Source organism: Perna viridis, chromosome 9, assembly GCF_037379345.1.
Source record: "Perna viridis isolate PV_CMFRI_1.1 ecotype Kerala chromosome 9, ASM3737934v1, whole genome shotgun sequence".
Taxonomy (NCBI): Eukaryota; Metazoa; Mollusca; class Bivalvia; order Mytilida; family Mytilidae; genus Perna; species Perna viridis.
In genome coordinates, this window is record NC_142453.1 from 1,904,118 (window position 1) to 1,927,394 (window position 23,277).

At 33.6% G+C, this 23,277-nt stretch overlaps 1 long non-coding RNA gene across 21 annotated transcripts in view; it reads left to right on the plus strand.

Moving 5' to 3' along the window:
• LOC148606073 (uncharacterized) overlaps window positions 1–23,277 on the plus strand; it is a 52,786-nt gene that overhangs the window by 21,893 nt on the left and 7,616 nt on the right. For 15 of the 21 annotated variants that reach the window (XR_015915522.1, XR_015915533.1, XR_015915535.1 and 12 more), the window contains one exon: window positions 193–2,801. This is a non-coding gene — a long non-coding RNA (uncharacterized LOC148606073). Of the gene's footprint in view, window positions 1–192; window positions 2,802–23,277 lie in introns of those variants that run through there. The other 6 variants (XR_015915519.1, XR_015915517.1, XR_015915516.1 and 3 more) reach the window with 2 other exon arrangements.

The following is a 23,277-nucleotide window of genomic DNA, read 5'->3' on the forward strand; positions in this document are numbered from 1 at the left end:
GTTGCTCATAAAAAGTCAATTCAGGGAAGAAGAAAAAAGAAAGAAAAACTATTGGCATTTTGTACAAATAAGTATTCATTGTGCAGATGGATTCACTACAAGTTCATGACAGCCATAAGTAATATGGTTTTATTTTGTTCAGTTTTCATTATTTATGGATTGAACTGCATTGAATTTATTTCTTTTTTTCAGGAGGGAAAAAAGCTGTCTTCCTTGATGTGTTCAGTGATTGTAATATTCCCAGACAAGGGTCAAACTATAGTATTAGACCTTTGTAAATATTTATTTGTGTCATAAAATGGATGTATTTTTTGAAAAAAAAAACACTTTTCCTATTTGTTCACCCAGGGGAATGGAGGAAAAATAGCATTTATTTTCCGGCATTAGGTTGATCAGTCACGTACCCTGTTCAAATGAAAGGAAGAAGAACTTTGGAATAACAGATTGGTATACTGACACAGTTTGTAATGAGCATTTTTCTCTCAGATTTTTAAGGATAGAAGTTTAAAAAAAATAGGTTTATTTTATTTTAGAAAATACATAGAATATGAAATTTTGATAGATTGCATATTACAAATGAGTGTGGAAAAAAAACTGCTGAACTTCTGGTACCTTTAAACTTCTGTATGAATGGCGATTCATGTCGCAATAAGGATATTTCTATAACGATGCTTTTTAGCTCACTTGGGGTCCGTCGTCGTCGTGGACAAATTTTAAAATACCTTCTCCTCTGAAACTACTAAACTGACAGGTTTTAAACTTTGCATGATTATTCCTTAGGGTGTTTTGCACAAAATGATCGTTGGGATTTTTGATCATTGAAAAAACATGGCTGCTGTTACTAAAAATAGAACATAGGGGTCAGATTGCAGTTTTTTGCAAACAACTCAAAAATCGTTGCCTTTAGCAAATATCTGGCACAAATAAAATTGTTCAGCATCATGAGATGGACCTATGCCAAAATTTTCAAAATGATTGGTCAACTGATGTAGGAGTTACAGCCCCGGAAACAGATTTTTTTTTTGGATTTTTTGCATGTGCAACTTTGAAAATCTATTCAAAATCTATTGGACAGAATTCAATGAAATTTGGCATTTATGTTTCTTAGGGTATTCCACACAAAATGGTTGTTGGAATTGTTGATTCATGAAAAAACATTGCCGCCGTTACTAAAAATAGAACATAGGTTCAGATGGCAATTTTTTGCAAATAACTCAAAAATCGTTGCCTTTAGCAAATTTGTGGTAATATTGTTTAGCATTATGAGACAGACCTATGACCAAAATTTTCAAAACGATTGGTCATACGGCCCCTGAAACAGTTTTTTTTATATTTTCGCATATGCAACTTTGAAAATCTGCTTCTCAAAATCCATTTTACAGAATTCAATGACAGTTAGCATACATGTTCCTTAGGGTATCCCACACAAATTGACCGTTCGGATTAAGACGGGTTTTTGAAAAAAAAAAAAAAAAATTGTTGCCTTTAGCAAAATTCTGGTTCAGGCCATGAAAATGCTATGAAAAGCATTTCCTGCATTTGACAATTTAGTTGATTTTAACTTAGCCTGTCTCATTCCTCAAGTTTTTCAAATAAGGAAATGGTTAACCAGGTGAGCGATTCAGGCTCTCTTGAGCCTCTAGTTTCTTTTGTGATAGTTTTAACTACTTACTTGAATTAACATTAAATTAATTGGTAGTAGCATTTGTTTAAAGTATAACAACACTTTGAGGGAATGGGGTTATTTATATAATTTAAAGTATTTTTCTCGCAAGTATCATGATACTTGATAATTGTGTAATGATAATTGTTGAAAGTATTTGTATTCCACTTATTTTAAATAAATTGAAAAAATATATGTTGCCTTTCCCTTATCTTTTACCTTTACTTTTGAACAACACTTACCAAAATCCATCCACGTTTTTTTTTAAACCCTTAGCAAAGTTACCCTATTTTCAACAAAGAAATTTGAGCAAATTGACCAATAAGTGGTCAAATACCAATGGCAGTGTTTTCAGTTAGTCCTTCGATAGGCCTCAAAGTTATTTAACTCTAATGTCTTAAAGTGAATTAATTTGTCAATCCAAATTATTTGGCCATTTCTGTTACACTAAAAAATAACATCAGAAGGAGAAAGAAGACTTTGCCTTAATTGTAGTCATACACAAATCAAAGTAGTTCTATCCCTAGGTGGCACTAAAAAGTTCAGTTAAATATCACTAGAAAATAAACAACAAAAATCTTCTAGTAATTTTGTGTGAAGCGAAGAGCTGAGAAAAGAATTAATGGTAAAAATTTCAACCATTTAAATAACTAATTTTAGAATCTGATCATACATCGATTTCTAACTGTAGGTCAAGGTCTGTTGTATCCTTTATCTCAAAAGTTTTTTTGTTTTTTTTTATTGTTGGGGGTGGGGGCATAGATGCTATGTATCAAATATTAAATTAGGAATTTTAAAGATGATACGTCACTTATATAGTGGAAACTGAAATTAAAGGTTCTAGCTAAACGATATTCTTTCTTTCGAATCAGATCAGCTATAAAGTCGGCCTCATAAGAGTGATGAAATAGGTCAGCTAGTAGAAGAGCACAATTTGTTCCCACTGGAATGCCCACCATTTGTTGAAAAAGGCGTCCACCACAGTGGACATATATGTGTTAAACTTTCATGTACCAACTTAGAAGTACCTATACAAGGGAAACTCGTATTAAATTACGGAAATCAAATTGTCTACAGACTCCAACTACACACCTCTAACATAATACATCCAAATTTGTTTTGCAGTCGTATAAAAATGGTAAGTCTAAGTATTTCACTAACTGAAAAATGGACTTAATTATGTAAAAAAAATAACCTTAATTTGTCTCCTTATCAACCAAAAAATAAGGCATGTGTAACATAATTCAGTAGGTAATCTTGAAATAATATTCAATTTCTTATTTTATGTAATATGAAGAGTAAATATTTGATACAAAATGGCTTGCTTAATGACTTAGACTGTTTTTGTTTGAAGGTTGTAGCTTATGACTATTCCTCAAATTCAAATCACTGTTTAAATCTAAGTGACGCGTAATGTCAAATATAGTTCACTTAACCTAGAAAACCTGGGAGGGAAAATGTTGTATACTAATCTAGCCATTCAAATATTGTGTTATTGTTTAAATCAGAAGGATACATCATGCGTCTGTTCTTAAGAAAGCGTTTTTTTTTTTTTTTTTTTTTTGTTTGTTTTTTTTTTTTAAGGCATATACCTAGAAAGTTGTGATATGTAATTAAAGCGGTGAAAAATTGAACAATATCAAGGATCTTGAATGGATACAAATGTTACCCTTCTATACATCCATTAAATCATTCATTTCCCTCACACCTTTTTCGAAACCTACACTTCACATGGTCATATTACTTGGAATCATACTTCCCTTACCAAAATATGCACATCACATCTGATGCAAACTGCACTCTTTGCTTTGTTATAGTCCGTGAAATAACACTTTCCGGTCAAAACCCATTCATGCTCATAACGTCTGATGCGGACCCTGCGCTTAAAATGGCCGTTTGTCCGAAAAACTACCCAAAACCAAAATATAGCCTGGTTATGTAATCTGATGCGAATTGTATGCTTGACATGTCCAAACTCTTTTAAACAGATGATTCGAAGCCTACTCTTCACATAGCCAATACTACTAACATTGCACTTTCCTTACCAAAGTATGCTCATCATATCAGATCCCAACTGTACCTTTAACATTGCCATAGTCCGTGAAATAGCACTTTCGAGTCGGAACTCATTCATGCTCATTGCATCTGATGCGGACTGTAGTCTTAACATGGCCGTATGACAGAAATACCCAAACAATTGCATGCTTATCACATCATATAATAATTTTACATGGCCCAACTGTTTCAAAAATTTTATTCTTGCTAAAATCATACATGCTCATCACTAAAAATGCCAACCGTTTTCTTAATAAGGCCAAAGGACTTAAAATATAATTTTCCTAACAATTACGTACACGATCATCACATCTGACGGAAACCGTATCCCTGACATGCCCGTATGACAGAAAATCTACCCAAAAATGCATGCATATCACATCATATAAGAATTGAACGCCTAACATGGCCAAACTTTCAAATAACTTATTCCTGCTAAAATCATATATGCACATAACTTCAGATGTCGACCGTTTTCTTAATATGGCCAAAGTACTTGAAATATCATTTTCCTACCCAAAATCATTAATGCTCATCACAATTGATGCGTACAGTTCTCCTTTAAATAGCCATTATACAATTCCAAAGATAACAATACTGTGTGAAATATCCCTTTTGTACCTTAATTCTCCATACTAATCACATATGATGCGAACTGAACTCTTAACATGGTCATACTATCTGAAAAAGCACATTCTTACTAGAATCATACAAGCTCATCACATCTGATTTGATATGTAACCTAAGTATGACCATGCTACTTCAAATAGCATTTTCCTACTTTGATCATACATGTTCATCACATCTGATTCGTAATGTATCTGTAATATGATTTTAATACTCGATATAACATTTTCCTGCCAATAACGTACAGGTTCATCACATCTGACGCAAACCGTACCCCTGACATCCACGTTAGACAGATAAAACTACCAAAAAATGCATGCTTATCACATCATATAAGAATTGTACGCCTGATATCGCCAAACTGTTTCAAATAACTTATTCCTCCTTAAATCATATATGCTCATAACGTAAGATACCAACATTTCCTTAATATGGCCAAAGTACTTGAAATATCATTTTCCTACCCAAAATCATTAATGCTCATGACAATTGATTCGTACTGTCCTCACTTAAATAGCCATTTTACAATTCCAAAGATAGCAATACTCTGTGAAATACCATTTTCGTACCTTAATTCTCCATACCAATCACATATGATGCGAACTGAACTTTTAACATGATCATACTATTTGAAATAGCTCATTCTTAGCAGAATCATACATGCACATCACATCTGATTTGATAATGTACCCTAAGTATGACCATTCTACGTGAAATAGCATTTTCCTACCTAAATCATACATGCTCATCACATCTGATTCATACAGTATTCTTTATATGACCTTATGACTCGAAATAACATTTTCCTACCAATAACGTACATGATGACCGCATGTGACGCAAACCGTACACCTGACATGCCCGTATGACAGAAAAACTACCCACAAATGCATGCTTATCACATCATATAAGAATTGTACGCCTAACATGGCCAAACTGTTTCAAAAATTATTCCTGCTTAAATCATATATGCCGATAACTTAAGATACTAAACGTTTTCTTAATATGGCCAAAGTACTTGAAATATCATTTTCTTACCCAAAATCAATATTGCTCATGACAATTGATGCATACTGTTCTCCTTTAAATAGCGATTATACAATTCCAAAGATAAAATACTGTGGTATGAAATACCCTAAATGTGACCGTACTACTTTAAATAGCACTTTCCTACCTAAATCAAATATGCTCATCACATCTGATTCCTAATGTACTGTCCATATGACCTCACGACTCGAAATAACATTTTCCTACAAACAACTTACATGATCATTACATCTGACGGAAACGGTACCCCTGACATGTCTGTATAACAGACAAAGATAGCAATACTCTGTGAAATACCATTTTCGTACCTTAATTCTCCATACCAATAACATATGATGCGAACTGTACTCTTAACATGATCATACTACTTGAAATAGCACATTCGTACCAGAATCATACATGCTCATCAAATCTGATTTGATATGTGTCCTAAATTTAACCATGCTACTTCAAATAGCACTTTCCTACCTAGATCATACATGCTCATCATATCTAATTCGTACTGTATTCTTGATATTTCCTTACGACTCGAAATAACAATTTCCTGCCAATAACATACATGATCATCACATCTGACGGAAACGGTACCCCTGACATGCCCGTAAGACAGAAAAACTACCGAAAAATGCATGCTTATCACATCATAAAAGAATTATACGGCTATCATGGCCAAACTTTTTCAAATATTTGATTCCTGCTAAAATCATACGTGCCCATAATTTAAGACGCCAACCGTTTTCTTAACATGGTCAAAGTAGTTGAAATATCATTTTCCTTACCAAAATCAAAAATGCTCATGGTAATTGATGCGTAAAGATCTCACTAAAATAGCCATTTTACAATACCAAAGAGAGTTATACTGTGTAAAATGCAATTTTCGTACCTTAATTCTCTATACCAATCACATATGATGTGAACTGTACCCTTAACATGATCATACTACTTGAAATGGCACATTCTAACCAGAATAGAATAGGCTTATCACATCAGATTTGATATGTACCCTAAATATGACCATACTACTTCAAATAGCACTTTCCTACCTAGAACACACATGCTCATCATATCTGATTTATACTGTATTCTTAATATTACCTTACGACTCGAAATAACATTTTCCTATCAATAACGTACATGATCATGACATCTGACGGAAACCGAACCCCTGACATGTATGTATAACAGAAATCTTCACAAAAAATGTATGCTTATCATATCATAAAAGAATTGTATTCCTAACATGGCCAAACAGTTTCAAATAACTTATTCCTGCTGAGGTCATACATGCCCATAATTTAAGACGCCAACCGTTTTCTTAATATGACAAAAGTACTTTAAATATTATTTTCCTACCCAAAATCAATAATGCTCATGACAATTGATGCGTACTGTTCTCACTTAAATAGCCATTATACAATTCCAAAGATAGCAATACTGTGTGAAATACCATTCTCGTACCTTAATTTTCCATACTAATCACATATGATGCGATCTGTACTGTTAACATGATCATACTGCTTCAAATAGTACATTCTTTCAAGAATAAAATAGGCTTATCACATCAGATTTGATATGTACCCTAAATATGACCATTCTACTTTAAATAGCATTTTCCTACTTAAATCATAAAGGGTCATCTTATCTGATTCGTACTATATTCTTAATATGACCTTACGACTCGAAATAACATTTTCCTACCAATAACGTACCTGATGACCGCATGTGACGCAAACCGTACCCCTGACATGCCCGTATGACAGAAAAACTACCCACAAATGCATGCTTATCTCATCATATAAGAAGTCTACGCCTAACATGGCCAAACTGTTTCAAATAACTTATTCCCACTAAAATCATATAAGCCGATAATTTAAGATGCCAAACGTTTTCTTAATATGGCCAAAGTACTTGAAATATCATTTTCCTACCCAAAACCAATAATGCCCATGACAATTGATGCATACTCTTCTCACTTAAATAGCCATTATACAATTCCAAAGATAACAATACTTTGGTGTGAAATACCCTATATATGACCGTACTACTTGAAATAGCACTTTCCTGCCTAAATCATATATGCTCATCACATCTGATTCCTACTGTACTGTTCATATGACCTAACGACTCGAAATAATATTTTCCTACAAACAACCTTTATGATCATCACATCGGACCCAAACCGTACCCCTGACATGTCCGTAAGACAGAAAAACTACCCAAAAATGCATGCTTATCACATCATATAAGAATTGTACGCCTAACATGGCCAAACTGTTTCAAATCACTTATTCCTTCTTTATCCATATATGCCCATAACTTAAGATGCCAAAGTTTTCTTAATATGGCTAAAGTACCTGAAATATAATTTTCTACCCAAAATCATTAATGCTCATGACAATTGATGCGTACAGTTCTCCTTTAAATAGTCATTATACAATTCCAAAGATGGCAATACTCTGTGAAATACCATTCTCGTACCTTAATTCTCCATACCAATAACATATGATGTGAACTGTACTCTTAACACGATCATACTACTTGAAATAGCACATTCGTACCAGAATCATGCATGCTCATCAAATCTGACTTGATATGTATCCTAAATTGGACCATACTACTTCAAATAGCACTTTCCTACCTAAATCATACATGCTCATCATATATAATTCGTACTGTATTCTTAATATATCCTTACGACTCGAAATAAAATTTTACTGCCAATAACGTACATGATAGTCACTTCGGAGGGAAACCGTACCCCTAACATGCCCGTTTAACAGACAAACTACCCAAGAATGCATGCTTATCACATCATATAAGCATTGTACGCCTGACATCTCCAATCTGTTTGGAATAACTTATTCCTACTAAAATCATATAAGCCGATAAATTAAGATGCCAAACGTTTTCTTAATACGGCCAAAGTGCTTGAAATATCATTTTCCTACCCAAAATCAATAATGCTCATCACAATTGATGCATACTGCTCTCACTTAAATAGCCATTATATAATTCCAAAGATACTAATACTGTGGGAAATACAAATTTCGTACCTTAATTCCCCATATCAATCACATATGATGCGAACTTAACTCTTAACATAATCATTCTACTTGAAATAGCTCATTCTTAGCAGAATCAAACATACTTATCAAATCTGATTTGATATGTATCCTAAATTGGACCATACTACTTCAAATAGCACTTTCCTACCTAAATCATACATGCTCATCATATCTAATTCGTACTGTATTCTTAATATGACCTTACGACTCGAAATAAAATTTTACTGCCAATAACGTACATGATAGTCACTTCGGAGGGAAACCGTACCCCTGACATGCCCGTTTAACAGACAAACTATCCAAAATTGCATGCTTATCACATCATATAAGCATTGTACGCCTGACATCTCCAAACTGTTTCAAATAACTTATTCCTGCTAAAATCATATATACCCATAACTTAACATGCGAACGTTTCCTTAGTATAGCCAAAATACTTGAAATATCATTTTCCTACCCAAAATCATTAATGCTCATGACAATTGATACGTGCAGTTCTCCTTTAAATAGCCATTATACAATTCCAAAGATTACAATACTCTGTGAAATACAATTTTCCTACCTTAATTCTCCATATTAATCACATATGATGCGACCTGAACTCTTAACATTATCATACTACTTGAAATAGCTCATTCTTAGCAGAATCAAACATACTTATCAAATCTGATTTGATGTGTATCCTAAATTGGACCATACTACTTCAAATAGCACTTTCCTACCTAAATCATACATGCTCATAATATCTAATTCGTACTGTATTCTTAATATGACCTTACGACTCGAAATAAAATTTTACTGTCAATAACGTACATGATAGTCACTTCGGAGGGAAACCGTACCCCTAACATGCCCGTTTAACAGACAAACTACCCAAGAATGCATGCTTATCACATCATATAAGCATTGTACGCCTGACATCTCCAATCTGTTTGGAATAACTTATTCCTACTAAAATCATATATGCCCATAACTTAACATGCGAACGTTTCCTTAATATGGTCAAAGTACTTGAAATATCATTTTCCTACCTAAAATCATTAATGCTCATGACAATTGATACGTGCAGTTCTCCTTTAAATAGCCATTATACAATTCCAAAGATAACAATACTCTGTGAAATACCATTTTCGTACCTTAATTCTCAATACAAATCACATATGATGCGAACTGAACTCTTAACATAATCATACTACTTGAAATAGCTCATTCTTAGCAGAATCAAATATACTTATCACATCTGATTTGATATGTAACCTAAATATGACCATACTACTTGTACTAGCACTTTCCTACTTCAATCACACATACTCATCACATCTGATTAGTAATTTATCTGTAATGAGATTTTACGACTTGATATAACATTTTCCTGCCAATAACGTACAGGATCATCACATCTGACGCAAACCGTACCCCTGACATGCACGTATGACAGAAAAACTACCCACAAATGCATGCTTATCACATATAAAAAGTGTATGCCTAACATGGTCAAACTGTTTCAAATAACTTATTCCTACTAAAATCATATAAGCCGATAACTTAAGATGCCAAACGTTTTCTTAATACGGCCAAAGTGCTTGAAGTATCATTTTCCCACCCAAAATCAATAATGCTCATCACAATTGATGCATACTGCTCTCACATAAATAGCCATTGTACAATTCCAAAGATACCAATACTGTGGGAAATACCAATTTCGTACCTTAATTCTCCATATCAATCACATATGATGCGAACTGAATTCTTAACATAATCATTCTACTTGAAATAGCTCATTCTTAGCAGAATCAAACATACTTATCAAATCTGATTTGATATGTATCCTAAATTGGACCATACTACTTCAAATAGCACTTTCCTACCTAAATCATACATGCTCATCATATCTAATTCGTACTCTATTCTTAATATGACCTTACGACTCGAAATAAAATTTTACTGCCAATAACGTACATGATAGTCACTTCGGAGAGAAACTGTACCCCTAACATGCCTGTTTAACAGACAAACTATCCAAAAATGCATGCTTATCACATCATATAAGCATTGTACGCCTGACATCTCCAAACTGCTTCAAATAACTTATTCCTGCTAAAATCATATATCCCCATAACTTAACATGCGAACGTTTCCTTAATATGGCCAAAGTACTTGAAATATCATTTTCCTACCTAAAATCATTAATGCTCATGACAATTGATACGTGCAGTTCTCCTTTAAATAGCCATTATACAATTCCAAAGATACTAATACTGTGGGAAATACCAATTTCATACCTTAATTCTCCATATCAATCACATATGATGCGAACTTAACTCTTAACATAATCATTCTACTTGAAATAGCTCATTTTTAGCAGAATCAAACATACTTATCAAATCTGATTTGATGTGTATCCTAAATTGGACCATACTACTTCAAATAGCACTTTCCTACCTAAATCATACATGCTCATAATATCTAATTCGTACTGTATTCTTAATATGACCTTACGACTCGAAATAAAATTTTACTGTCAATAACGTACATGATAGTCACTTCGGAGGGAAACCGTACCCCTACCATGCCCGTTTAACAGACAAACTATCCAAAAATGCATGTTTATCACATCATATAAGCATTGTACGCCTGACATCTCTAAACTGTTTCAAATAACTTATTCCTGCTAAAATCATATATGCCCATAACTTAACATGCGAACGTTTCCTTAATATAGCCAAAGTACTTGAAATATCATTTTCCTACCCAAAATCATTAATGCTCATGACAATTGATACGTGCAGTTCTCCTTTAAATAGCCATTATACAATTCCAAAGATTACAATACTCTGTGAAATACAATTTTCGAACCTCAATTCTCCATATCAATCACATATGATGCGAACTGAACTCTTAACATAATCATACTACTTGAAATAGCTCATTCTTAGCAGAATCAAACATACTTATCAAATCTGATTTGATATGTAACCTAAATATGACCATATTACTTGTACTAGCACTTTCCTACTTCAATCACACATACTCATCACATCTCATTAGTAATTTATCTGTAATGAGATTTTACGACTTGATATAACATTTTCCTGCCAATAACGTACAGGATCATCACATCTGACGCAAACCGTACCCCTGACATGCACGTATGACAGAAAAACTACCCACAAATGCATGCTTATCACATATAAAAAGTGTATGCCTAACATGGCCAAACTGTTTCAAATAACTTATTCCTACTAAAATCATATAAGCCGATAACTTAAGATGCCAAACGTTTTCTTAATACGGCCAAAGTGCTTGAAATATCATTTTCCTACCCAAAATCAATAATGCTCATCACAATTGATGCATACTGCTCTCACATAAATAGCCATTATACAATTCCAAAGATACCAATACTGTGGGAAATACCAATTTCGTACCTTAATTCTCCATATCAATCACATATGATGCGAACTGAACTCTTAACATAATCATACTACTTGAAATAGCTCATTCTTAGCAGAATCAAACATACTGATCAAATCTGATTTGATGTGTATCCTAAATTGGACCATACTACTTCAAATAGCACTTTCCTACCTAAATCATACATGCTCATCATATATAATTCGTACTGAATTCTTAATATGACCTTACGACTCGAAATAAAATTTTACTGCCAATAACGTACCTGATAGTCACTTCGGAGGGAAACCGTACCCCTAACATGCCCGTTTAACAGACAAACTACCCAAGAATGCATGGTTATCACATCATAAAGCATTGTACGCCTGACATCTCCAAACCGTTTCGAATAACTTATTCCTGCTAAAATCATATATGCCCATAACTTAACATGCGAACGTTTCCTTAATATGGCCAAAGTACTTGAAATATCATTTTCCTACCCAAAATCATTAATGCTCATGACAATTGATACGTGCAGTTCTCCTTTAAATAGCCATTATACAATTCCAAAGATAACAATACTCTGTGAAATACAATTTTCCTACCTTAATTCTCCATATTAATCACATATGATGCGACCTGAACTCTTAACATAATCATACTACTTGAAATAGCTCATTCTTAGCAGAATCAAATATACTTATCACATCTGATTTGATATGTAACCTAAATATGACCATACTACTTGTACTAGCACTTTCCTACTTCAATCACACATACTCATCACATCTGATTAGTAATTTATCTGTAATTAGATTTTACGACTTGATATAACATTTTCCTGCCAATAACGTACAGGATCATCACATCTGACGCAAACCGTACCCCTGACATGCACGTATGACAGCAAAACTACCCACAAATGCATGCTTATCACATATGAAAAGTGTATGCCTAAAATGGCCAAACTGTTTCAAATAACTTATTCCTACTAAAATCATATAAGCCGATAAATTAAGATGCCAAACGTTTTCTTAATACGGCCAAAGTGCTTGAAATATCATTTTCCTACCCAAAATCAATAATGCTCATCACAATTGATGCATACTGCTCTCACTTAAATAGCCATTATATAATTCCAAAGATACTAATACTGTGGGAAATACAAATTTCGTACCTTAATTCCCCATATCAATCACATATGATGCGAACTTAACTCTTAACATAATCATTCTACTTGAAATAGCTCATTCTTAGCAGAATCAAACATACTTATCAAATCTGATTTGATATGTATCCTAAATTGGACCATACTACTTCAAATAGCACTTTCCTACCTAAATCATACATGCTCATCATATCTAATTCGTACTGTATTCTTAATATGACCTTACGACTCGAAATAAAATTTTACTGCCAATAACGTACATGATAGTCACTTCGGAGGGAAACCGTACCCCTGACATGCCCGTTTAACAGACAAACTATCCAAAATTGCATGCTTATCACATCATATAAGCATTGTACGCCTGACATCTCCAAACTGTTTCAAATAACTTATTCCTGCTAAAATCATATATACCCATAACTTAACATGCGAACGTTTCCTTAGTATAGCCAAAATACTTGAAATATCATTTTCCTACCCAAAATCATTAATGCTCATGACAATTGATACGTGCAGTTCTCCTTTAAATAGCCATTATACAATTCCAAAGATTACAATACTCTGTGAAATACAATTTTCCTACCTTAATTCTCCATATTAATCACATATGATGCAAACTGAACTCTTAACATAATCATACTACTTGAAATAGCTCATTCTTAGCAAAATCAAACATACTGATCAAATCTGATTTGATGTGTATCCTAAATTGGACCATACTACTTCAAATAGCACTTTCCTACCTAAATCATACATGCTCATAATATCTAATTCGTACTGTATTCTTAACATGACCTTACGACTCGAAAAAAAATTTTACTGTCAATAACGTACATGATAGTCACTTCGGAGGGAAACCGTACCCCTACCATGCCCGTTTAACAGACAAACTATCCAAAAATGCATGGTTATCACATCATAAAGCATTGTACGCCTGACATCTCCAAACCGTTTCGAATAACTTATTCCTGCTAAAATCATACATGCCCATAACTTAACATGCGAACGTTTCCTTAATATGGCCAAAGTACTTGAAATATCATTTTCCTACCCAAAATCATTAATGCTCATGACAATTGATACGTGCAGTTCTCCTTTAAATAGCCATTATACAATTCCAAAGATAACAATACTCTGTGAAATACCATTTTCGTACCTTAATTCTCCATATCAATCACATATGATGCGAACTGAACTCTTAACATAATCATACTACTTGAAATAGCTCATTCTTAGCAGAATCAAACTTACTTATCAAATCTGATTTGATATGTAACCTAAATATGACCATACTACTTGTACTAGCACTTTCCTACTTCAATCACACATACTCATCACATCTGATTAGTAATTTATCTGTAATTAGATTTTACGACTTGATATAACATTTTCCTGCCAATAACGTACAGGATCATCACATCTGACGCAAACCGTACCCCTGACATGCACGTATGACAGAAAAACTACCCACAAATGCATGCTTATCACATATAAAAAGTGTATGCCTAACATGGCCAAACTGTTTCAAATAACTTATTCCTACGAAAAACATATAAGCCGATAACTTAAGATGCCAAACGTTTTCTTAATACGGCCAAAGTGCTTGAAATATCATTTTCCTACCCAAAATCAATAATGCTCATCACAATTGATGCATACTGCTCTCACTAATAGCCATTATACAATTCCAAAGATACCAATACTGTGGGAAATACAAATTTCGTACCTTAATTCTCCATATCAATCACATATGATGCGAACTTAACTCTTAACATAATCATTCTACTTGAAATAGCTCATTCTTAGCAGAATCAAACATACTTATCAAATCTGATTTGATATGTATCCTAAATTGGACCATACTACTTCAAATAGCACTTTCCTACCTAAATCATACATGCTCATAATATCTAATTCGTACTGTATTCTTAACATGACCTTACGACTCGAAATAAAATTTTACTGTCAATAACGTACATGATAGTCACTTCGGAGGGAAACCGTACCCCTACCATGCCCGTTTAACAGACAAACTATCCAAAAATGCATGCTTATCACATCATATAAGCATTGTACGCCTGACATGTCCAAACTGTTTCAAATAACTTATTCCTGCTAAAATCATACATGCCCATAACTCAACATGCGAACGTTTCCTTAATATAGCCAAAGTACTTGAAATATCATTTTCCTACCCAAAATCATTAATGCTCGTGACAATTGATACGTGCAGTTCTCCTTTAAATAGCCATTATACAATTCCAAAGATTACAATACTCTGTGAAATACAATTTTCCTACCTTAATTCTCCATATCAATCACATATGATGCGAACTGAACTCTTAACATAATCATACTACTTGAAATAGCTCATTCTTAGCAAAATCAAACATACTGATCAAATCTGATTTGATGTGTATCCTAAATTGGACCATACTACTTCAAATAGCACTTTCCTACCTAAATCATACATGCTCATCATATCTAATTCGTACTGAATTCTTAATATGACATTACGACTCGAAATAGAATTTTACTGCCAATAACGTACATGATAGTCACTTCCGAGGGAAACTGTACCCCTAACATGTCCGTTTAACAGACAAACTACCCAAGAATGCATGCTTACCACATCATATAAGCATTGTACGCCTGATATCTCCAAACTGCTGCGAAAAACTTATTCCTGCGAAAATCATATATGCCCATAACTTAACATGCGAACGTTTCCTTAATATGGCCAAAGTACTTGAAATATCATTTTCCTACCTAAAATCATTAATGCTCATGACAATTGATACGTGCAGTTCTCCTTTAAATAGCCATTATACAATTCCAAAGATAACAATACTCTGTGATATACAATTTTCGTACCTTAATTCTCCATACAAATCACATATGATGCGAACTGAACTCTTAACATAATCATACTACTTGAAATAGCTCATTCTTAGCAGAATCAAACTTACTTATCAAATCTGATTTGATATGTAACCTAAATATGACCATACTACTTGTACTAGCACTTTCCTACTTCAATCACACATACTCATCACATCTGATTAGTAATTTATCTGTAATTAGATTTTACGACTTGATATAACATTTTCCTGCCAATAACGTACAGGATCATCACATCTGACGCAAACCGTACCCCTGACATGCACGTATGACAGAAAAACTACCCACAAATGCATGCTTATCACATATAAAAAGTGTATGCCTAACATGGCCAAACTGTTTCAAATAACTTATTCCTACGAAAAACATATAAGCCGATAACTTAAGATGCCAAACGTTTTCTTAATACGGCCAAAGTGCTTGAAATATCATTTTCCTACCCAAAATCAATAATGCTCATCACAATTGATGCATACTGCTCTCACTAATAGTCATTATACAATTCCAAAGATACCAATACTGTGGGAAATACAAATTTCGTACCTTAATTCTCCATATCAATCACATATGATGCGAACTTAACTCTTAACATAATCATTCTACTTGAAATAGCTCATTCTTAGCAGAATCAAACATACTGATCAAATCTGATTTGATATATATCCTATATTGGACCATACTACTTCAAATAGCACTTTCCTACCTAAATCATACATGCTCATAATATCTAATTCGTACTGTATTCTTAACATGACCTTACGACTCGAAATAAAATTTTACTGTCAATAACGTACATGATAGTCACTTCGGAGGGAAACCGTACCCCTACCATGCCCGTTTAACAGACAAACTATCCAAAAATGCATGCTTATCACATCATATAAGTATTGTACGCCTGACATCTCCAAACTGTTTCAAATAACTTATTCCTGCTAAAATCATACATGCCCATAACTTAACATGCGAACGTTTCCTTAATATAGCCAAAGTACTTGAAATATCATTTTCCTACCCAAAATCATTAATGCTCATGACAATTGATACGTGCAGTTCTCCTTTAAATAGCCATTATACAATTCCAAAGATTACAATACTCTGTGAAATACAATTTTCGTACCTTAATTCTCCATATCAATCACATATGATGCGAACTGAACTCTTAACATAATCATACTACTTGAAATAGCTCATTCTTAGCAAAATCAAACATACTGATCAAATCTGATTTGATGTGTATCCTAAATTGGACCATACTACTTCAAATAGCACTTTCCTACCTAAATCCTACATACTCATCATATCTAATTCGTACTGAATTCTTAATATGACATTACGACTCGAAATAGAATTTTACTGCCAATAACGTACATGATAGTCACTTCGGAGGGAAACTGTACCCCTAACATGCCCGTTTAACAGACAAACTACCCAAGAATGAATGCTTACCACATCATATAAGCATTGTACGCCTGATATCTCCAAACTGCTGCGAAAAACTTATTCCTGCGAAAATCATATATGCCCATAACTTAACATGCGAACGTTTCCTTAATATGGCCAAAGTACTTGAAATATCATTTTCCTACCTAAAATCATTAATGCTCATGACAATTGATACGTGCAGTTCTCCTTTAAATAGCCATTATACAATTCCAAAGATAACAATACTCTGTGAAATACCATTTTCGTACCTTAATTCTCCATATCAATCACATATGATGCGAACTGAACTCTTAACATAATCATACTACTTGAAATAGCTCATTCTTAGCAGAATCAAACATACTTATCAAATCTGATTTGATATGTAACCTAAATATGACCATACTACTTGTACTAGCACTTTCCTACTTCAATCACACATCCTCATCACATCTGATTAGTAATTTATCTGTAATTAGATTTTACGACTTGATATAACATTTTCCTGCCAATAACGTACAGGATCATCACATCTGACGCAAACCGTACCCCTGACATGCACGTATGACAGAAAAACTACCCACAAATGCATGCTTATCACATATAAAAAGTGTATGCCTAACATGGCCAAACTGTTTCAAATAACTTATTCCTACGAAAAACATATAAGCCGATAACTTAAGATGCCAAACGTTTTCTTAATACGGCCAAAGTGCTTGAAATATCATTTTCCTACCCAAAATCAATAATGCTCATCACAATTGATGCATACTGCTCTCACTAATAGCCATTATACAATTCCAAAGATACCAATACTGTGGGAAATACAAATTTCGTACCTTAATTCTCCATATCAATCACATATGATGCGAACTTAACTCTTAACATAATCATTCTACTTGAAATAGCTCATTCTTAGCAGAATCAAACATACTGATCAAATCTGATTTGATATGTATCCTATATTGGACCATACTACTTCAAATAGCACTTTCCTACCTAAATCATACATGCTCATAATATCTAATTCGTACTGTATTCTTAACATGACCTTACGACTCGAAATAAAATTTTACTGTCAATAACGTACATGATAGTCACTTCGGAGGGAAACCGTACCCCTATCATGCCCGTTTAACAGACAAACTATCCAAAAATGCATGCTTATCACATCATATAAGCATTGTACGCCTGACATCTCCAAACTGTTTCAAATAACTTATTCCTGCTAAAATCATACATGCCCATAACTTAACATGCGAACGTTTCCTTAATATAGCCAAAGTACTTGAAATATCATTTTCCTACCCAAAATCATTAATGCTCATGACAATTGATACGTGCAGTTCTCCTTTAAATAGCCATTATACAATTCCAAAGATTACAATACTCTGTGAAATACAATTTTCGTACCTTAATTCTCCATATCAATCACATATGATGCGAACTGAACTCTTAACATAATCATACTACTTGAAATAGCTCATTCTTAGCAAAATCAAACATACTGATCAAATCTGATTTGATGTGTATCCTAAATTGGACCATACTACTTCAAATAGCACTTTCCTACCTAAATCATACATGCTCATCATATCTAATTCGTACTGAATTCTTAATATGACATTACGACTCGAAATAGAATTTTACTGCCAATAACGTACATGATAGACACTTCGGAGGGAAACTGTACCCCTAACATGTCCGTTTAACAGACAAACTACCCAAGAAGGCATGCTTACCACATCATATAAGCATTGTACGCCTGATGTCTCCAAACTGCTTCGAAAAACTTATTCCTGCGAAAATCATATATGCCCATAACTTAACATGCGAACGTTTCCTTAATATGGCCAAAGTACTTGAAATATCATTTTCCTACCCAAAATCATTAATGCTCATGACAATTGATACGTGCAGTTCTCCTTTAAATAGCCATTATACAATTCCAAAGATTACAATACTCTGTGAAATACAATTTTCGTACCTTAATTCTCCATATCAATCACATATGATGCGAACTGAACTCTTAACATAATCATACTACTTGAAATAGCTCATTCTTAGCAAAATCAAACATACTGATCAAATCTGATTTGATGTGTATCCTAAATTGGACCATACTACTTCAAATAGCACTTTCCTACCTAAATCCTACATACTCATCATATCTAATTCGTACTGAATTCTTAATATGACATTACGACTCGAAATAGAATTTTACTGCCAATAACGTACATGATAGTCACTTCGGAGGGAAACTGTACCCCTAACATGCCCGTTTAACAGACAAACTACCCAAGAATGAATGCTTACCACATCATATAAGCATTGTACGCCTGATATCTCCAAACTGCTGCGAAAAACTTATTCCTGCGAAAATCATATATGCCCATAACTTAACATGCGAACGTTTCCTTAATATGGCCAAAGTACTTGAAATATCATTTTCCTACCTAAAATCATTAATGCTCATGACAATTGATACGTGCAGTTCTCCTTTAAATAGCCATTATACAATTCCAAAGATAACAATACTCTGTGAAATACCATTTTCGTACCTTAATTCTCCATATCAATCACATATGATGCGAACTGAACTCTTAACATAATCATACTACTTGAAATAGCTCATTCTTAGCAGAATCAAACATACTTATCAAATCTGATTTGATATGTAACCTAAATATGACCATACTACTTGTACTAGCACTTTCCTACTTCAATCACACATCCTCATCACATCTGATTAGTAATTTATCTGTAATTAGATTTTACGACTTGATATAACATTTTCCTGCCAATAACGTACAGGATCATCACATCTGACGCAAACCGTACCCCTGACATGCACGTATGACAGAAAAACTACCCACAAATGCATGCTTATCACATATAAAAAGTGTATGCCTAACATGGCCAAACTGTTTCAAATAACTTATTCCTACGAAAAACATATAAGCCGATAACTTAAGATGCCAAACGTTTTCTTAATACGGCCAAAGTGCTTGAAATATCATTTTCCTACCCAAAATCAATAATGCTCATCACAATTGATGCATACTGCTCTCACTAATAGCCATTATACAATTCCAAAGATACCAATACTGTGGGAAATACAAATTTCGTACCTTAATTCTCCATATCAATCACATATGATGCGAACTTAACTCTTAACATAATCATTCTACTTGAAATAGCTCATTCTTAGCAGAATCAAACATACTGATCAAATCTGATTTGATATGTATCCTATATTGGACCATACTACTTCAAATAGCACTTTCCTACCTAAATCATACATGCTCATAATATCTAATTCGTACTGTATTCTTAACATGACCTTACGACTCGAAATAAAATTTTACTGTCAATAACGTACATGATAGTCACTTCGGAGGGAAACCGTACCCCTATCATGCCCGTTTAACAGACAAACTATCCAAAAATGCATGCTTATCACATCATATAAGCATTGTACGCCTGACATCTCCAAACTGTTTCAAATAACTTATTCCTGCTAAAATCATACATGCCCATAACTTAACATGCGAACGTTTCCTTAATATAGCCAAAGTACTTGAAATATCATTTTCCTACCCAAAATCATTAATGCTCATGACAATTGATACGTGCAGTTCTCCTTTAAATAGCCATTATACAATTCCAAAGATTACAATACTCTGTGAAATACAATTTTCGTACCTTAATTCTCCATATCAATCACATATGATGCGAACTGAACTCTTAACATAATCATACTACTTGAAATAGCTCATTCTTAGCAAAATCAAACATACTGATCAAATCTGATTTGATGTGTATCCTAAATTGGACCATACTACTTCAAATAGCACTTTCCTACCTAAATCATACATGCTCATCATATCTAATTCGTACTGAATTCTTAATATGACATTACGACTCGAAATAGAATTTTACTGCCAATAACGTACATGATAGACACTTCGGAGGGAAACTGTACCCCTAACATGTCCGTTTAACAGACAAACTACCCAAGAAGGCATGCTTACCACATCATATAAGCATTGTACGCCTGATGTCTCCAAACTGCTTCGAAAAACTTATTCCTGCGAAAATCATATATGCCCATAACTTAACATGCGAACGTTTCCTTAATATGGCCAAAGTACTTGAAATATCATTTTCCTACCCAAAATCATTAATGCTCATGACAATTGATACGTGCAGTTCTCCTTTAAATAGCCATTATACAATTCCAAAGATAACAATACTCTGTGAAATACCATTTTCGTACCTTAATTCTCCATATCAATCACATATGATGCGAACTGAACTCTTAACATAATCATACTACTTGAAATAGCTCATTCTTAGCAGAATCAAACATACTTATCAAATCTGATTTGATATGTAACCTAAATATGACCATACTACTTGTACTAGCACTTTCCTACTTCAATCACACATACTCATCACATCTGATTAGTAATTTATCTGTAATTAGATTTTACGACTTGATATAACATTTTCCTGCCAATAACGTACAGGATCATCACATCTGACGCAAACCGTACCCCTGACATGCACGTATGACAGAAAAACTACCCACAAATGCATGCTTATCACATATAAAAAGTGTATGCCTAACATGGCCAAACTGTTTCAAATAACTTATTCCTACGAAAAACATATAAGCCGATAACTTAAGATGCCAAACGTTTTCTTAATACGGCCAAAGTGCTTGAAATATCATTTTCCTACCCAAAATCAATAATGCTCATCACAATTGATGCATACTGCTCTCACTAATAGCCATTATACAATTCCAAAGATACCAATACTGTGGGAAATACAAATTTCGTACCTTAATTCTCCATATCAATCACATATGATGCGAACTTAACTCTTAACATAATCATTCTACTTGAAATAGCTCATTCTTAGCAGAATCAAACATACTTATCAAATCTGATTTGATATCTATCCTAAATTGGACCATACTACTTCAAATAGCACTTTCCTACCTAAATCATACATGCTCATCATATCTAATTCGTACTGTATTCTTAACATGACCTTACGACTCGAAATAAAATTTTACTGTCAATAACGTACATGATAGTCACTTCGGAGGGAAACCGTACCCCTACCATGCCCGTTTAACAGACAAATTATCCAAAAATGCATGCTTATCACATCATATAAGCATTGTACGCCTGACATCTCCAAACTGTTTCAAATAACTTATTCCTGCTAAAATCATACATGCCCATAACTTAACATGCGAACGTTTCCTTAATATAGCCAAAGTACTTGAAATATCATTTTCCTACCCAAAATCATTAATGCTCATGACAATTGATACGTGCAGTTCTCCTTTAAATAGCTATTATACAATTCCAAAGATTACAATACTCTGTGAAATACAATTTTCGTACCTTAATTCTCCATATCAATCACATATGATGCAAACTGAACTCTTAACATAATCATACTACTTGAAATAGCTCATTCTTAGCAAAATCAAACATACTGATCAAATCTGATTTGATGTGTATCCTAAATTGGACCATACTACTTCAAATAGCACTTTCCTACCTAAATCATACATGCTCATCATATCTAATTCGTACTGAATTCTTAATATGACATTACGACTCGAAATAGAATTTTACTGCCAATAACGTACATGATAGTCACTTCGGAGGGAAACTGTACCCCTAACATGCCCGTTTAACAGACAAACTACCCAAGAATGCATGCTTACCACATCATATAAGCATTGTACCCCTGATATCTCCAAACTGCTTCGAAAAACTTATTCCTGCGAACATCATATATGCCCATAACTTAACATGCGAACGTTTCCTTAATATGGCCAAAGTACATGAAATATCATTTTCCTACCTAAAATCATTAATGCTCATGACAATTGATACCTGCAGTTC